Raw genomic sequence first — 14,527 nt, 5'->3', positions numbered from 1 at the left:
CCACTCTCTGCTTCACAGCTGGATTCTCCTTTTGTTCTCGAACAATCCGAGCAATTGGCGAGTCAGCACTCAGATGACAACTCAATTTGAAGTTGACTTTTTGATAATACCATTCTTCAACATATAGTCAATCTCCTGATCTACTAGTCTGCACTTTTCTATATTCATCCAAAAGGGGTGCTTTTTAATAGGTCAAGCATCACCTGCATCACATCATGATAAGCTATGGAAATTCATTGAGGTAAATCTGGAAATATATTCTCAAATTTTACAAGTAACTGTCTCATTTTTTTTTCCTTTCTGAAGTTTGGAGATGAGCCAACTTTGTTTCCAGGTCCTTCAAAATCATGGAATTTTCTAACCTCGGGCTTATCAATTTTTGTGTCCCACGACCTTCTCTGAAACTTGTTTTATTTGTCTCCTCATTATCCTGGTCGATAACCATCACCTCTGGCAAAGGTTTAGTCTCACTGTGAGCCACCTGCTCAAAATATGGCTTAATCATATTTACATGACAGACCTGAGTTTCTCATCTGCGATTTGGTGTTTCAATAACACAAGTGAACTCATTAACTTTAGACTTAACTAAATATGGTCCTGAAAACCTTGCCCTAAGAGGATTTCAATGTGTAGGAAACAGAACCAACACTTTGTCACCAAGTTTAAAATTTCTCATATTTGCCTTGTGATCATGCCAAACCTTCAACTTCTGTTGATTGGCCTTTAAATTCTCCTTTGCCATTTCACAAGCTTTATGCAACTGATCCTTACATTTAAAGACATAATCCAACAAATTTAAATGCACATCATTATTAACCCACCGTTCATTTAATAACATTAAAGGACCTCTCACCTCATGTCCAAAAACTAACTTGAATGAATTAAAGCCAAGTGATTCTTGGACAGACTCCCTCACTGCAAATAAAAGCAAATGAACCCCTTCATCCCAATCCTTTTCATTCTCTAAACAATTCAGTTCTCATCATGTTTTTCAGTGTCAAATGGAACTTCTCTAAAGTCACAACCCTCTGGATGGTATGCAGAAGATAAAATCTGCTTAGCTCTAAATTAATAAACCACTTGTTAGAATAAGCCTGACAGAAAATTGGTCCCTTGATCTGACTGAATTTCTCTAGGCAGGCCAACAAAGGTGAAAAATTTTAACAAAGCCTTCACAATTGCCTTTACTTTAATGTTTCTCAGAGGAAAACCTCCAGAAACTTTGTAGCTGCACACATAAGTGCAACAAATACTAATTCCAAGCTTTGGTTTTGGGCAATGGGCCAACACAGTCTGCAATCACTTTTGAGAAAGGCTCATCGAAAGTAAGGATAGGTTGTAAGGGTGCCACTGGGGTACCCTGATTAGGTTTACTCAACACCTGACAAGTGTGACAGGTCCGGCAAAAGCTTATATCATCCTTTCTTAAACTAGGCCAATAAAAATGTTTTATTTTCTTATCCATAGTTTTCTTCACCCCAAGTTGACCATTGAGGGGTGTGTTATGGGCCAAAGTCATAATTTCATCCCCTATAGGCTTTAGGGATTACAACCTAGTATACACTTCCCAGGAACATCATGTGGTCTCCATTTCCTCATCAATACTCCATCTTTGACATGATAACCAACTGGCACTTTCTTAATTTCCTCATCAGAGGGAGCCTTATCTCTCATCTCAGCAAGATCTGGATCCTCATTTTACCTTACTATCAATTCCTGTCTGGATAATGACCAAAGAAAATCTGTACCCTTAAGTTTACTATCAGTACTTGGGTCTAATAAAGAAGATTGCTCACACTTTACCAGGTCATTTTCATCTGGATGCTGTTTTTGATCCTCACAGACTTTATTTTCCAGTAAATCAATTTTCACAGCCTTATCTGAATGAGATTTTTTTTAGACATTGCCCTTGTTGTAGCACAAGCTGGGTAAATATCAGAGTCCCTTTCTGACTAATCAATGACTGGCTTAGCTATCATTCGCACTGCAGGAACATCCTTACCCTCCACCAAGTCATTGCCTAGCAAAAGTGAGACTCCTTCCACTGGGAAATTCGACCTGACTTCTATTGTAATAGGTCCATTAAGCAAGGTTGATTTTAACACTATTTTGTGCAAAGGAATATGTTTAGTATCACCTCCAATACCTCTAATCAAATTTATTTCCCCAGTGTCAGTTTCTTCTCCAAATTCCAAAATACTATCTAACATAAGAAACTGAGCAGCCCCAGTATCTCGCAAGATTTTCACTGGCACTTGTGTAAAGGTTAAAACCTTGTGTTTTTTTTTAAGCTCTTAGTTAATTTTGTGCCTGTCTCTTTAAGAGACTATAGTTCATAGTGTTACCATTGTGACTCTGATGTAATATGTCATAATATCCACCCAGACTAACAGCTTGCTCGTTACTCTTCAACATGTGAAGGAAGTGTGAGCACGAGAAATTTTTCTTTGAATTTTTTGTCACTTTAAATACTTTCTGTGTATCTCTTTAAAGTTTGAGCTTCTTTTTACATGCTTTATATCTCTATCACACAGTAAATGCTTTGTTATTCATCGTTATGAAAGTCTTTTTTCAAATTTTATTTTATTAGCACATGTAAAAATTACATATATAGCCAAAATAACTTAATAAATGCAATTTTTTCATTTTTCTCACCACATCCCATACAGAAAAATACCCCAAAGAAAGAAAAGAGAAAAAGAAGATAGAACAAAAAGAAAGAAAGAAAATAAATTAGTATTAAAACAATACTGGATATTACCTTATAACTAAATTATGACCTAATCATTCTAACATTTACAACTATTAGTATATCTATTAAATATAAAGTGTGCAATAAAATAAAACACTACTGTGCAACATATAACACTTGGTCAAAATCTAAATGTGTATATAAGAAAAACACACATAATATTTAACAAAAATAATAAAATGAAATATTAAGGGTCGGCCAGGGAGTGTTAAAATTTGCACCATATTCTACCAATTAACATATGTAATTACTTATAAAGTTATAACACCAATCTTTTGCATATATGGAAACCAAATTTCAAAAAAATATCAAATTTGTTCTTTAAATAATATGTAATCTTTTCCAAAGGTATACAACTTCGCATGTCACCATGCCATCAATCTAATACCAATTCTGTATTCAATTTCCATGAAACAGCTATACATTTTCTGGCAACTGCCAGTGCAATTTTAAAAAATTCTTTTTGAAACTAATCCAATTTTAAATCTGGATTAATCCGTGATATATCCCCCAAAAGAAACAACATAGGATTTCTTGGGAATTTAACACCTATTACCTGTTGAAGAAAATTAGTCCAAAAAGAATTCAATTTGGGTCATGTCCATGTAGAATGTAAAAAAAGTACCTATATTCTCTTTACACTGAAAACACATCCAAAATATCTAACTTCAATCTATTAAGATTTTGTGGCGTGAAGTATAACTGATGTATAAAAATGTACTGTAACATTCTGTATATGGTATTTTTCATACTATTAAAACATATTTGTGTCCAATTTCTATCAGTTATATCTACACCCAAATCCTTTACCCACCTTTGTTTTGATTTATACAATATTTAGATATTATCAATTAAAGGTTTAATTATGAGAAATATTAACTCCATCTTATTTACTGTTAGAAGATAATTAAATAGAAACAGTAATATCAAATACAAATATAAAAATTTTATATCCAGTATGTATTTATTACTTTTGAGGGGAATTATGAAAGGCTGAATGTGAAGCTATGTAAAATGTTTATATGTTTTATCAGCAAATTAAAACTACATAAAGTAGCAGCCACAGAGTTTGATTTATTGAATTAGAGAGATCAAAATTTGGATTATCATAGCTCATACTTTTGGAAGAAGATACTTTGAAATTAGGATATATTGGAATAAGCAAAGTATCATCTATGCTTGTTTTAACCTTTCCTTATCTGAAACTGAATGCTTAGTCACAAAATGTTTGAATACATCTCTAATTTTATCAGTAAATTTAGATAATTCTTGATTTTTATACCTCTTCAGTGCTACCTCTTTTATCTCTATTCTTTTACAGCACAGAACAACTTGCAATCACATTACCAGCTTTCTGGTCATGTATTGGCAAAGGGGACCCAAAGGTTTTTTTTTTCTTTACCATTCATCTTTACCCTTAATACTGCTTCTAAATTTATTCTCCACCTTACTTGGATTATTCACAGTGCACTTTTGAAAATGTTTGCCTGACATCCATTTAGGCTTATGCTAACTTAGCAGACTCCTGCCAGGTTTTCACCTCATTCTCATCCAACTATCCTTTAATATCATCCAGAACATGTCTTTTAATCTCTTTTTCCTTTAATTACACTTTGGAACATAAGAGACCATTAGTTTTGTGGCCAATTTAAATTCACAGCCACTTTCTCAAAGTGCTGAAAATATTTATCTAATTCAGCTTCCTCAAATGGAGGCACTAAACCCTCTACTGGCCATAAACCCTTCACCATGTCCAAGAATTTGATCTCAGGTCTCTTTTTTTCTCCCATCATTTTCCACTCTAATTTTTTCCTGCTCATGTAGCCTCTAATTGTAATATCTTCAGTTCCATTTCCCATCACTTTTGTCTCTCAGCGGCTTCTATTTCTAATCTGTTCTGTTCCGTTTCTATGTCCAATTTCTTTTGTCTCCCAGCTGTCTCCAATTCTAATCTCTTTAATTCCAACTGTATTTGCTTAGACATTTTACTCTTGAGAAACTGCTCTAACACTTCTTTTTCAAACTTTCCTGTTTCCATGTAGTATTTTGCATTTTTCCTTCCAATCTCCACCTTTTTCCATTCATGGTTTGACTGAAACAATTGCCAACTTTTGGCATTAGTCACCAACGTGCCTGTTAGCCAAAAATCCCACTATATCAATGGCTGCTGGTTTGTTGCTGTTGATTACACACACACACACACACACACACACACACACACACACACACACACACACACACACACACACACACACACACACACACACACACACACACACACACACACACACACACACACACACACACACACACACACAGGCTTTTAGTTGTTTTTACCAAAGGAATTTCCTAAACAGACCAGAATTCCATCAATCACCAAGCTCCAGCTTGATTAAGACTCAAGACGAATTATCACTAATCAATTGACTTCTAAACTCCCAAATTTGTTTGTATCCCAGATGAATCCCCACTTTGTAATGTCTCAAACCAGCAACAACAGAAGATACAATTCAAAAGGGTTAAATTTTAACTCTTTATTAATCACTGTTAACAATATAATGTCTTAACACAATTAACCCCATTATAAGTATCTATAGAAATCTATAGATGTCATTGTATATGTGGATAAACCCAGACCAGACCATTAGAGTCTGTGCCTGATATTCCAAAAGGAAAAATCCCCCCAAACACCAAGTCTGTCAGTCAAGTAAGTCAGTCCAAAAAAACAGTCTACAGAATTCAATCTCAAAGTTCAATGTCCAAGGTCAGTTCTTTAACTGATAACAAAGGACGTTGTATTGAATGTTGGAGAAATGACTGATGTTGTGTTGCAGTAAACTTATGAATCCTTACTTATGACCCATGTGCATTTTACACAGCTCTCTAGCTGCCTTCTGCCACTCCAACTGCCGCTCCAACTGCCGCTCCAACTGCCGCTCCAACTGCCGCTCCAACTGCCGCTCCAACTGCCGCTCCAACTGCCGCTCCAACTGCTGCTCATTGTTTCACAACTGGATTCTCCCTATGTTTCCAAAAGTTCCAATCAATTGGCGAGTCGGCACTCAGCTGTACCACAAGTTGAACAGAGTTCTTAGCAGAAATCTATCCTTTATAATGACAGTCCACAATCCAAAAGGTCAGTCCATGGTCCATAACATTGGTCACACACGTTTTGCAACCAGCATACAAAGGAAGTTAATGTGTACACAAAAGATTAGTTTCCTAAAATAATGTATTGTCAGTAATTAATAATTATTTTTAGTTCAAAGTATAGAATAAAATTTTAACTAAATAGGTTACTTCATAGAATGAAGCAATCATACTTACATTATATTAAAACATTCCAATACAGTTTTATTAGCCAAGAGAGAGATAGGCTGTGCCAAAATTATCTTGAAACAATTTTAAATTTACATTTGCACAAGCATTCAGAGCACACATACTTTTCTCACAGGTTAAAAAAATTTGCACACAATAAAATTTTTGCGCACACTGAATACCAAATATTGGAGGGAACATTGGTTCACAAGCCTTCAGTCTAAATAACAACCCTCTTCTAAAGCCCTCTGACTCCTACCATCAAGGGAACTCTGTATCCAATTGGTCAGCTTACCTTGGATTCCATGCTATCTGACATCCCAACCCATCCTGCAATGTGGGACTTTGACAAAAGCCTTGCTAAAGTCTGTCTGCTGTACTGCACTGATTTCCAAACATCTCTCGAACTATAAGAAAACTCTTAACATTGATCAACAAGATAAATCTTCTTTCATTTTCACTTTGTAAAGCAAGAGGAACAGAGTTACAGAGTGAGTGCTGTGGCCCAGCAGCTATTTCTCCAAATCAGTGAGCTCTGCACATACGCTGAACACAACCTTTTTATGAGATACTCCAGGTGCAGAACAGATCCCCACTTCCACAGTATATTTAACACTCATACAGCACCTGAAAGGCATGGATTATGTCTCAACAAGCCACACACTTATCAAAAAGGGGTTGTTTTTTTTGCCATTTCTTATCATGCCCCTTTGCGTCTTCACACTCATTTTATTTCATTGCTTGACCAAGTAACTTTCCATTACACACAGTCCTTGCAAAACTTGTAAAAGCAGCAATAATAACATGAACACCTTCACATATTTATTACCCTGCCCTCATTCATCGTTTAGGTCACCTGTTTAAAAAACTCAATTAAATTTATGAGACACAATTTCTAGGATTCATGCCATGATGAGTATCACTAATCAATCCTTGCCTTTCCAAATGCAGGCAGATCCTGTGTTATGGGTTATTTTATATATCAATATGTTTTTAAAAGAGATAGATTGTGGGGGTTAGTGTGTAGGTCACTTCACAAGCAGAGTAACACTTCACAAAAGCAAGAGCTTTTCTGAAAGTGAGACATTGAGGCACCAGTGCCTTTGTAAAGACAATGAAACTGTTTTGGAAGGAACTTCAAAAGCAGGTGCAAATAAAGATCTTTCAAGGATTGGGTTTTGGAGCCTTAAGGAGGTGTTCTGCTTTTTATAAGCAGAGAGAGAGAAAAGAACAAATAAGATTTCTCTTAGAGAGAGAGAGAGAGAGAGAGAGAGAGAGAGAGAGAGAGAGAGAGAGAGAGAGAGAAGTCAGTTCTACATCAGCAGTTGAGGCCACAAAATAGCAAGCTTGTCAGGCTTGTGAAAAACCCCATTTTGAAGACAGGTTGGGAGTTCTGAGTTCCGACTGTGCAAAACCCTTGTAGTCCTTACAAGAGGTAATGACTGGCTAAAGTGTTTCTACTGAAATAAGAGAAATAAGAGGAACTCTGTGGTGACCTGGAAGAAGAGGTTATCATTTGGAAAATCCATAATGGGGTAAATTTCTTCCACAAGGCTCTGAAGTTGCTGATCGGAGGAAATCAGTTTGTGTGTGTCCAACGAGCAGCAAGTATCTCTCTGAAACCAACTAGAAACTTCCTGAGCAGTAGCCATTTAAGCACCAGAGCCTGGTGAAAATTTATAAATGTTAAATTCTGTGTGCAGTATAAGAACTGCCTGATACTGGTGAACTTGGAGAAGTGAGAAGTGAATAACTGGACTATTAAAGCAAAGAACTTTCCTGAACATATACACATTACATGTGCTTAGAATTAGAAGAGGGTTAAGTTAGGTTAAGTTAAATTAATAGTAATAAGTTAAAGTTAGAACTGGTTTTTATGTTGAAAGAAAATTAAAAGCAATTTTTGTTTAAGTAACCATTTGTCTTGGTGAATTTCTATTGCTGCCGGGTTTTGAGTCCTCTGGACTCATAACAAAGGTCTCTTGATTCCCCTCCAGTAATTTACCCACAAATAACATTAAGTTCATTGGCTTGTCCCAGGAGACATTTTTAAATAAAGTTACACTATTAGCTACCTTCCATATTAACAACACTTCATATGTGTTCAACAATTATACAAATATCTCTTCCTTAGGTTCCACATAATGTCCTGGGTTGCATTTGATCAGAACATAGGTTTTTATCCATCTATGTATTTTATGATCTCCAGTAACTTCTCTTGGTCTCTCTCCAAGCCATCACTATATATTTCCCAGATATTCTCAGCCTCCATGTATTTCTCCACATAAATACAGATAAAAATACTTATTTAGGATCTCACCCACCTCCTGTGACCCACACATTGATGACCTTGTTGAACTTTAAGAGGCCCTTTCCATGTTTAATCTTTTGTTCTTAATATACTTGAGGTATCTTTTAGCATTCTCCTTAACTTTATCCACTGGAGCTATGGCATGCCCTTGACATCCTATTTATTCCACTTTAACTGATATATGCCTCCCTTTTTGACCAGATCCTCAATATTTCTGGTCATCCATAATTACCTAATCCTGCCAGCCTTGATCTTCCCTCTAATACGAATGCTTTCTCTGAGCTGTGCTTCCCTTACTTTTAGAAGCCTCCCATTTGTTACCTACCAATCAATCTTTATTGATTGCTATTATATGCCATCAAACTTTGCCTAACCCCAATATAGGATTTTAAATTGTGCACCAGTCCTGTGTTTTTAAATAACTATTTTAAAAGGAATTGAGTTATGGTGACTAGTCCAAAACTTCTCTCCTACTGATATCTGCCACATTTCCCAAGAGATTGTTGCTCCTTCTCTAGTCAGGCAATCAACATATAGTTTGAAAAAAAATCCTATTGGATAAATTCTGCCCCATTCAAGTCCTTTGCACTGTGAGAATCCCAGTCAATATGAGGGAGATTGAAATCACCTACTATTACAATCCTGTCATTGCTGCAACTAGTTGTCACCTTGCTACACTTTGTTCTTCATTTCCCCTTCTGTTTTCTATGCTCCATCCTCATAGCCTCACTGGCCAATCACCCATGAATATACTGCTGTGATATTCTCTCTGAACAAAAACAAAAGAAGGAGCATAAACAGGTTGCTGCTGTTCATCATCTCCTCAACTTTCCATTTGATTTTGAGTGGATAACAATGAGAAAAGTCTATTCTTTGAATTGGAAACACTCTCTAGAATATGCAACATATTAAAACTAAAATTAACAGTTGTTCAGATCTATAAATATTCAGAGGATGTCTTTTTTGAGAGAAGAGGATAAATACATTGATCTGTTTCTAAGGGTGGTTTAAAGCATGGGAATTTATAGGAAAAAAGCAGGCCATTCATCCCATTGGGACACTGGGGCAAACAATCCTTCCACCCTTCTCAATTCTTGGCTTGGAGTCTTATAGGTGAATATGAAGTGCTCATCCAAGTATTTTTAAATTGTTTGCTACATATTTCTAGCATTAAAGCAACATTTGCAAATGTACATTCAGTTCAAATAATTTGATTGCATTTCATACCCATTATATTTTGATACTGTATTTACTGTTTCTTTTTAATTCAATAAAGTTTACACCTGAGTTGTTTCTTTTTCACAAAATACCTGTTTAGTTGCAGCAAGGAAGGATTTTGGTGTGTATGTACATTGTACAATGCATATGTCAATAAACTAATGATCGTACCTTTTGCAGAATTGTCAAGGCCATATAACACAGTTCTTCAAGTGTGCTGCTTAGCTGGTAAAACAAGACATGCATTTGTCAGAATATTTTTATCATCAAATTTTTTAAATCTATAAACTGCATAAATCTCCAGTCCAATTATTTGATTCTCACCTGTGGCTGTGTATTATCAGAGAGTAAGGATGAGCACAGGTCATCTATCTAAAAGAGGTAATTCAGAAGTTAAAGAACATCTCCTCTTGAACATGGCAACTGCTTGTATGGTTTAATTCTGATCAAGAACTTTTATTGATACTATAACCAAAACATTTGGTACAAGAAGTGAATTTCTGTAAGGGAAGTGGAATGGGGTTTCACTTCACAATGTTGAAATTAATATGAAAATATTTTCTGTAACGTCATACCATGTTAAAGTAATATATTTCTGAAGCACCAACTCTAGGTGAACTTTTAAATTTTTTAATTTAGACATAGAGCATGTTAATAGGCTATTTTGACCCATGGACCAGTGCCACCCAATTTACACCCCATTGACCTACACCCCCGATATGTTTTTGAGTGGTGGGAGCAAACTGGAGCACACAGAGAAAGCCCAGGTAGACACGGGATGAATGTACAAACTTCTTACAGACAGCACAGGATTCAAATCCAGGTCCAGTCATGATTACTGGCACTGTAAAGGATTTTAGCTAACCACTTAGCCAACTGTGCCACCCTTTTACAGAAATAACCTGGCCAGTGTAAAAATAGTTCCAAAGGGATATAAAGGATCATTAAAATAGAAAATAACTGACCTATAAATATTTCATTTAAAAAGAGAAAATGCAAGTGTTCAACCCATAATTCTCACCACTTACTAGATATAAATAGCATGTTATCTAAAGTGTTCCCCGTCAAAAAGTATTACTGGAATTCCTGTATTATCTACAAATCTGAATAACAAATGCGTATGCTAATTGAACATGGGCATTTAAATTATTCAGGATATTCAATATATACTAAGTAGAATTATTAAAATGCAAAATGTTTTTGAAAACATTGCAATAAATTAAAGTTCATGAACAATGAAGTTACACACATAAAAACAATATAAAGATACAATAAAAGTTTTACTTGCTGCAGCTTTCCAGGCACATAACACATAACGTATAAAATCAACAAGAAGTATAAAATAAAAAAGGTAGAAAATAAACTAGTAACAATAAATATTCATAATGGATTGTAATGGGAAGAAGTGCTGAGTCAGGAGTGTGGACAAACCTTTGGTGGCCTTGAGAAAGTGTTATGTTAAGCAATACAGGAAGATTAAAACATGTACAGATGTGCATTTATATAGTTTGCACGTGAATTAAGTCAAATTGGTAAATAGTATGGAGAAAAAAATCCAGTAAATTCATAAAACCTCTCTTATTGAGCAAGAAATATGTTTCATACTACAAGTGCTTTCTGCGAGTGTGTCACTGTCTATGCGTGAATTCTGCAAGCAAATAGGTTTGCAAACAATACAGGACAAATGCATTTTTCATCCTACAAGAACTGTAATTAATTGCAGTGTTGATGGGATTCTACAATTTAGCATTTCTAGCAGAAAGCAGGGACATCACAGTCTCTGTCTGGAGAAGCCCAATAATCAACCTGTTATGTGACCTAGAATGGCTTATCTCCTTCATCCATCCACTTTAAGCACCAATAAGCATCTGAGATTATTTTGATTTATATTCTTCAAATTCATTGTAACTATGATTACCTCACTCCACAGACGTAACTCCTGTCCTTCTACAAACCTCTGGGGCAATGTAGGTGCACCTGTAAAATACATCAGGCATGTGATTTTACACACCATCATTTAGGAAATCCATGAACTCCTACAAACAAATTACATGTATTTGAAAAAGAAACTATTATTAGTTTTTGTTATTATTTTTCTTTTAAAAAAAGATTTTTTATTGATATTTATAAACAATTGAATGATACAATTATACAATGTGCAATAGACAATAGACAATAGGAGCTGGAGTAGGCCATTTGGCCTGTCGGGCCAGCACCGCCATTTTAGATCATGGCTGATCATTACCATCAGTACCCCTTTCCAGCCTTATCCCCATAACTCTTAACTCCGTTACCCACAAGAGTCTTATCTAACTCTCTTTTGAACATAGTCAGCGAATCCGCCTCTACCACCCTCTGTGGCAGAGCATTCCACAGATTCACACTTCTCTGGGTAAAAAAATGCTTTCTCATCTCCGTCCTAAAGGGCCTACCCTGTATTCTTAAACTATGCCCTCTAGTCCTCGTCTCCCCCATCATTGGGAACAAGTAATCAGACTTCACCTTGTCTATCCCCCTGATGATTTTGTATACCTCAATCATGTCCCCCCTCATCCTTCTAAACTCCAATGGATACAAGTCCAGTTTTTCTAGCCTTGCTGCATATGACAACCCTGCCATCCCTGGAACTAAACTTGTAAATCTGCGCTGCACACCCTCTATAGCTAGTATGTCCTTCCTCAAGTTTGGAGACCAGAACTGGACGCAATACTCCAGGTGGGGTCTCACCAGGGCCCTGTATAACTGCAGAAGGGTGTCTCTGTTCCTATACTCCAATCCCCTCTTTATGAAAGCCAACATTCCATTTGCCTTCTTCACAGCTTTCTGAACCTGCATGCTAGCCTTCAGTGACCGGTGAACAAGTACACCCAGATCCATTTGCACTTCCCCACTCCCTAGCTTGTCTCCATTTAAATAATACTCAGCTTTCCTATTACTTCCCCCAAAATGAATAACCTCACATTTGTTCACATTGAAATTCATCTTCCATTTAGCCGCCCACTCCTCCAGCCTGTCCAAGTCCCTCTGCATTTTCCTTACATCCTCCTCACACCCCACACCGCCACCCAGTTTAGTGTCATTTGCAAATTTGCTCATGTTATTTATAATCCCCCCATCCAAATCATTAACATAAATTACAAACAACTGAGGACCCAACACCGATCCCTGAGGCACTCCACTCATCACATCCTGCCATTCTGAAAAAGACCCATTTACTCCAACCCTTTGTTTCCTATCTCTTAACCAATTTCCTATCCATGTCAGCACCTTACCTCCAATACCATGCTCCCTGATCTTGCCCACTAGACTCCCGTGCGGTACCTTATCAAAGGCCTTCTGGAAGTCCAAATACACCACATCCACTGGCTCTCCCGAGTCCACCCTCTTTGTCACATCCTCAAAAAATTCCAGAAGGTTAGTCAAGCATGACTTACCCTTAAGGAATCCATGCTGACTAGCCCTTATACTATTATTACTGACTAAGTGTTCTGCTATTTCTCCTTTTATGATGGACTCCAATATCTTCCCCACCACTGATGTCAGGCTAACCGGTCTATAATTTCCCGTTTTCTCCCTCCCTCCTTTCTTAAAATATTGGAAAAAGATAAGTAGAAAGAAGATCAAATTTAGTTTTGAGTTCAACTTTCCTTTTATATAAAGATTCTTGTCTTGACCATATTGTAAATCAATTTTCTAAATCTGATGAATGAATTCTGATCTCATTATTATTTTTAAGGACATTGGAGGTAATGTTGGCAGCACAAAAATGCAAAAAAAACTCAAACATGAATGGGAAATACTAACTACTGAGCTTAAAAATTTGGAGATGAAAATGAGCTGTTCAATTATTTTATACAATCACTCAAAATTATCTCCAATGAATTTCCACATCTTACAGAAATGCTTATTTCTTATTTCAAAACCATTTTTTTTTTAAATTGCCTTCTATGGTGAAAAACATTCTGAGGTAGTTCACAGTAGTATAATCAGAGAGAAAGTTGGTTGACTGAAAGAAGGAGATATTCATAAAGATGGTCAAAGACTTGGTCAAAGAGGTTGTTTTTTATCTTCACTGAGAAGGAGTATGGAGAAGAAGAGGTGCAGGGAGGTCTCATGCTACTAACCATTAACAATACCCTACTATTTAAAATAAAACATAGAATATAACATCATCCCACTAAATTAATATGAAAAATGATTTTTGCAAATGACCACGAATGATAAAAGTAAACTAACTTCTTCACAATTGTGTCCATTGTGCTTGCAGCAGTTTTAAAAATTAAATGCAAAGCTTGAAGTTATATTTTCTTTAATTCTCAAACTGTGCTTTGCAGGCCTTCTTTCAAATTACCTTAAAAACTGACTCTTGAACAGTAATTCACTTTAATAGGACATGGTGTGAATGTCACAGCTTAAATCCATTAAAAAGTTTTTGGTTCTGTTCCAAATGGTCTCCAGTTATATAACAAAATATTTCAATAAATAATCAATACAATTTTAATAATTATGCACAAATTAAAAAGTTTTTTAAAAAAAATTGGTTACTTTATTTACATTTTAATTTTTCACTTGGAATTTTTCAATTAAATATTATGATACTTGAATATTTCTAAAAGCACATTTTTTTTCTGTTCTTTGTACAGAGGGGAATCTTTTGCCTTCCATACATTGCAGACTATATTTAAATATCATGCATCAGTGCCCCAAATAGTTTATCCACAAATCTCTATGCATGTAATCATGTTAGGTTTTCAAATTGTAAATTTAGCTGTTTTGGATAATAATTTAGAATCAATCTGTTGCACACATAATCATAAAATTCTCTTGCAGAGCAAGGAACACACAGAACAATGGTTGTCCATTTACAACAAAATATAACTCTATAGCTATGCTACAATTCCAGGCTTGAATAAAATTCTACTGGGGTT

Source organism: Narcine bancroftii, chromosome 3 (assembly GCF_036971445.1).
Source record: "Narcine bancroftii isolate sNarBan1 chromosome 3, sNarBan1.hap1, whole genome shotgun sequence".
Lineage (NCBI taxonomy): Eukaryota > Metazoa > Chordata > Chondrichthyes > Torpediniformes > Narcinidae > Narcine > Narcine bancroftii.
This window is presented reverse-complemented; position numbering follows the sequence as displayed.